The 5649-nt window shown below is 45.4% G+C and overlaps 1 non-coding gene across 1 annotated transcript; it reads left to right on the top strand.

Moving 5' to 3' along the window:
• The first annotated feature begins 5330 nt into the window (after nt 1–5330).
• Trnal-aag (transfer RNA leucine (anticodon AAG)) lies at nt 5331–5412 on the top strand. Its single transcript has one exon. It is a non-coding gene; the product is annotated as a tRNA-Leu (tRNA).
• Nucleotides 5413–5649: the final 237 nt, after the last annotated feature.

The following is a 5649-nucleotide window of genomic DNA, read 5'->3' as shown; positions in this document are numbered from 1 at the left end:
CTTCCTGGTTGAGTCGGAGTCTTAGCAAGGAGTAAATACAGACGGATACTAAACTTCATAACGGCAAACAATAACAAAAACTGCATCTTGAGTCGTGTATTTGTTTTCTTAAGTATGGTATCTATTGTTATTATTATTATTTTTGTTTTGTTTTTGTTGTTGCCATTCTATTTATCTAAAGGCATCGTCATACGCCAGATCACACACACACACACACACACACACACACACACACACACACACACACACACACACACACACACACACACGCACACACACACGGCTTTGTTCTGGGCAGGTCGTCCTTTTCTGTCCCTCGTCCTTGGTCCTGTCCGTGGTCCGTCCTTAGCTCACCTTTGCCTCACCGGAGCGTCACGGAGGAACGAAAACAAAGTCACATTATGTCGAGTGTCCCCACGCTTGTTTACTGTTGACGCACACACACACACACACACACACACACACAAGGCAAACGGTGACCTTGCTAAGTAGATTAGAGGAGGAGGAGAAGGAGGAGGAGGTGTCTGATTGGCTCTATGGCTGATTGACTGACTGACTGAGTGGCTGGTTGGCTGACTTTATGGTTGACTGATTGACTGAGGGACTGATAGACTGACTGGGTAGCTGGGTGACACTCTGATTGACTGACTGACTAACTGAGGGATTGACTGAGTTCATGGATATCTTTGTGATTGACTGGGTGGCTGACTGACTGAAGGACTGACTGAATAGCTGGATGTCTTTATGGCTGACTGGCTGAGGGATTGACTGAGCACCTGGATATCTTTGTGATTGACTGGGTGGCTGACTGACTGAAGGACTGACTGAATAGCTGGATGTCTTTATGGCTGACTGACTGACTGGCTGGGTGAGGAACTGACTGATTTGGTGGATGACTTTCTGGGTAACTGACTGACTGACTGAGGGACTGAGAAACGGACAGATTAACTGGATGACTGTGGTTGACTGACTGACTGACTGAATGGCTGACTTCGTGGTTGACTCACTGACTGAAAGATTGACTGACTGGCTAAGAGACCGACTGAGGAACTGGATGACTATGGCTGACTAAACTAACTGATCTGGCTGGGTAACTAAGCTGGTGAAGGCGGTCCCCGTATAGGCGTGTCTCGTTATGGACAAGAGGAATGTTCACCGAGACACCAGTTACCCTCGACGCCTCCCCTCACACGCTCCTCACCTGCAGACCTTGGCAACGCGGCCCACCTGGCTCCCCCTGGCTCGCCTTGAACCCTCGCCCTCTGTGTTGCCGGGGGACGCGGCCGCACCAAGTCACCAACAACGAGGAAGCGAACGAAAAAATGTAGACGTGTGATGTTCACCCAGGGTTGCTCGGCGCTCAGGGACACGCGAAGTACGAGATTAGAGGAGAAGGAGAAAGAGGGAGAGAGAGAGGGAAGAGAGAGAGAGAGAGGAGGAAAAGGAGGAGAAGGGAAGGTAGAGAGAGGGAAAGGAGCAGAGAGAGAGAGAAGGAGGAGGAGAAGGAAAGGTAGGGAGAAGAAGAGAGAGAGAGAGAGAGAGAGAGAGAGAGAGAGAGAGAGAGAGAGAGAGAGAGAGAGAGAGAGAGAGAGAGAGAGAGAGAGAGAGAGTAGGAGAGAAAAGAAAAAGAGGAATGGAGGAGAGAGAGAGAGAGAGAGAGAGAGAGAGAGAGAGAGAGAGAGAGAGAGAGAGAGAGAGAGAGAGAGAGAGAGAGAGAGAGAGAGAGAGAGAGAGAGAGATGTGTGTATAGGTAGAGATGTCTGTTGCAATGTTTGTGTTTTGTTCTGCGATCTTGATACCGACCCGTGTGTGTGTGTGTGTGTGTGTGTGTGTGTGTGTGTGTGTGTGTGTGTGTGTGTGTGTTTTAGGATACAGTTTTAGGTATTTTTACAGCGATGATTATTTTTTGTATGTGTTTTATAGACCAAAAATAACAACAACAACAAAAAAATCATTTGTGTGTTTGTATGTTGTATTTTGAGATCAATTAACCATTTTCCTCTATCTATCTATATCTTTCTATCTGTGTAAGTATGTGTGTGTGTGTGTGTGTGTGTGTGTGTGTGTGTGTGTGTGTGTGTGTGTGTGTGTGATTACATTTCAAGACTTCCCTCCTCTCGTGTAAATTGAAACAAAACACTTCACGTCCCGAAATTGACCTCTCTTTTGGCCACTCTAGAACTCTTAATATGGGCAGTGTTTAGCGGGATTTTTTTCCTCATTATTACTTACCTTTTCCCTTGAATTTCTTCCTATATTGTAAAAAAAATTCATCTCTCACCCCTCGCCCCTCCACCTCCTCCTCCTCCACCTCCTCCTCCTTACGACTACCTTCAAATTTCACACCGTTGCTTACCTTCCCTTCTCGGCGCCAGCGATCACCAGGTGTGCGCGAGTCCGTTCTTACCTGGGCAGCAACAAGGCGAAGCAGGAAGAACACTGACTCACTCTATCGACCTTACCGTAGCTGTCTATCTGCGTATAAATCGGTCTTTGCCTCTATCTCTTGCGTTGCTGTCCGTTTGTTCTGATCCGTCTGTTTGTGTCTGGCTGTCCGTATGTCTGTCTGTTTGTCGCTTTTGCAACACACCTAATCGGGGTTATATATTATTCTCGGTGTTTGTGTGTGTGTGTGTGTGTGTGTGTGTGTGTGTGTATTATTTGCTGTGGCCAATAAACTACCTATCAGTCTATCTGTTATCTATATCTATCTAATTATCTATCTGTCTATCTATCTATTGTCAATTTATATATCTATCTAGTTATCTATCTATCTAACAATCTATCTACCTATATCTTTGGCTATGTATGTATGTAATTAGCTATCTATCTATCTATCTGTGTGTGTGTGTGTGTGTGTGTGTGTGTGTGTGTGCCGCCCACGTGATCGGGCTATATAGCATGGGAGAGAAGGCACTGGGCGTCCTTAGGTAGTCCGCTTGTAGCATACCCACCGTGGCCTTGTGGACTGTTGCTAGTTGTTGTTGTTGTTGTTGTTGTTGTTGTTGCTGTTGTTGTTGATTATTCTGATTTTGTTTTTGTTTTGTTTTGATTTTTGTTCTTGTTGTTGTCACCGTTGTTTGTATTTTTTTTGTGTGTGTGTTTCTCTCTCTCTCTCTCTCTCTCTCTCTCTCTCTCTCTCTCTCTCTCTCTCTCTCTCTCTCTCTCTCTCTCTCTCTCTCTCTCTCTCAAAACGACGCGAAGCCATATTTCCCACCACTTCCCCTCCTTCCCCCTCCTCCCTCGCTCCCCCCTTTCTCCGCCCCCTCTTTCTCCCCTTTCGTCACCCCCTTCCCCCTTTCGTCACCCCCTTCCACCCCCTTCCCCCTTTCGTCGTCCCCATCTTCCTCTCTTTCATCGTCCCCCTCTTCCCCTCTTTCGCCTCCTCCCCTTTCGTCACCCCCTCCCCCCCGCCCCCCCCGCCGCCTTCAGATTGTTGGCATTGCGTCGCGAGAGTCAAAATATCAATAAATAAAATATAATAAATAAATACAAATAAATGAATAAATAAATAGTTTTGTTGCAAGTGACCTATCAAACATTTTTTTCGTTTTCAAATTCTTTCCGTCTTCGTCGTGTGTGTGTATTATTAACACCAACAGTAATAGTAGTAATAGTAGTAGTAGTAGTAGTAGTAGTAGTAGTAGTAGTAGTGGTGGTGGTAGCAGTAACAGTAGCAGCAGCAGTATCGGTAGTGGCTATTGTAGCATAATTTTTATTTTTTTATTTTTTATATCCGGCCCATTGCGGCATTAGGCTTTATTTTTATTGGGCCTGGTGGTCGGCCCCAGGCGTTAATGGCGCAGGCAAGTGTTTATAGTAGCGCCATCATGCTTGGCTCACGCTGCCCCCCCCCCCGGAGCTTATCTTTGGTCCACTCTAGAGTTTCGCTCAAGTCCGGGTTGACAGGTGGTCTTCAGGGCAGCATGTGGGCGATTTTCTTCTCATTCACTCGTCAGTCACTTTTTTCTCATTTTTTTTTATCCCAGTTGTTTCTTTTCTTTCTCATTTCACTAACTCTTCTATTTTTCTCCATTCTTTTATCCCAGTTTTTTTTTCTGAAACCGATTTTTTTCACCACTTAATTTATTTTTTCTTTTTTTTTATATTTTTTTCCATGGACGATTGCTCTCCCTCTCCTTTTTTTCATCCTTTCTTTATCCCTTTCTTTTTTCCTTCCCGAGCGAGTTTCATGTCCACGGGCGATCACAGTGCGTTTAACGGCTTGGTGGTGGTGCTGCTGCTGGGCCCTCTCTCCTCCCGTGCCCTTGTCTGCCCTTATTATCCCTTTGTCTCCCCGTGTGTCCCTTTGTCTCCACCGAAAGCCCCGATTCCCCCTTGTCGTGGCGTGTGTTTGCCCTCTGTCGGCGTCCCTATCGTGAGCTGTCCATTCTTATTCCCTCGCGTCTGTTCTCCCTCCGTCCCTCTCAACCTTGATAGAGTCTGGGTGTCTGTCCTTAGCTATTGTGTGCGAGCGTCTTGTGTCTGTTCTACGTTTTATCTTTTCCCTCTTTCTCTCTCTCTCTCTCTCTCTCTCTCTCTCTCTCTCTCTCTCTCTCTCTCTCTGGGTTTGTGTGTGTGTTTGTGTCGCTGTTTCTCTGTTTCTGTCTGTCTACCTCTACCTGTTTCTGTGCCTGTCTGTCTCTGTTTGTCTGTCTCTCTCCTTGTGGTGTGTGTGTGTGTGTGTAGAGGTTTGTGTGTTAGTGTGTGTGTTTGTGTACTATATATCTTCCGAGTCGACTGTGTGTGTGTTTGTTTGTTTGTTTACCCGAGTTGTGTGTAAGTTGGAAAGTGTGAAGGAGTTGGTGCGTAGCGAAGTTGTTGTTGTTGTTTTCATTGTTGTTATCGTCGTTCCAGTATTACTCTTTTTTCTTTTCTTTATGATAGAGAAGCGCTTCGGGAGATAGTGTAAGTAGTTGTTGTTGTTGTTGTTGTTGTTATTCTTTCTTCGTCTTTGTCACATTTGTTTCTCAGTTGATACGTCTTGCTGTCACGTCTTATTATTGTCATTGTTGTTGTTGTTGTTGTTGTTGTTGTTGTTGTTGTTGTTGTTGTTGTTGTTGTTCTTCTTCTTCTTCTTCTTTTTCTTGTTGTTGTTGTTGTTGTTGTTGTTGTTGTTGTTGTTGTTGTTGTTTGGTGTTGATGTACCTCTTATTTTCTTCTTTCTTTTTGCTATTTTTTATTTCGTTATTTTGGTTATGTTGATGTTACTGTTGTTTTCTTCAGTGCTCACGCAGTTTCATGTTGTCATTCTTCTTTTTCTATAGTCTTCTTTTTGTTCACGTTGATAATGATGCTTTTTTCCTCGTTATTTATTCTAATCCTTACATGGTAGCGTGGCCGAGCGGTCTAAGGCGCTGGTTTAAGGCACCAGTCTCTTCGGAGGCGTGGGTTCGAATCCCACCGCTGCCAGAACATTTTTTTCTCGAGGGAGCGGCCACTGAGCACCTGGGCGAGCCTGGAGCCACCTGTGTTGCCTGTGGAAAGGTTAAACCACCCGCCAGTGTGTTGCGCAAAGGTGAGACGAGCCCATAAATGCTACTACTACTACTTCAGCGTCTGCCACTACTACTGCTACTGCTACTACTTCTGCTTCCGGAGTAGTGGTAATGATGGTGGTGGTAGTAGTAGAAGTAGTAGTAGTAGTAG

This window comes from Eriocheir sinensis, chromosome 24 (genome assembly GCF_024679095.1).
Source record: "Eriocheir sinensis breed Jianghai 21 chromosome 24, ASM2467909v1, whole genome shotgun sequence".
NCBI classification, from domain to species: domain Eukaryota; kingdom Metazoa; phylum Arthropoda; class Malacostraca; order Decapoda; family Varunidae; genus Eriocheir; species Eriocheir sinensis.
This window is presented reverse-complemented; position numbering and strand designations above follow the sequence as displayed.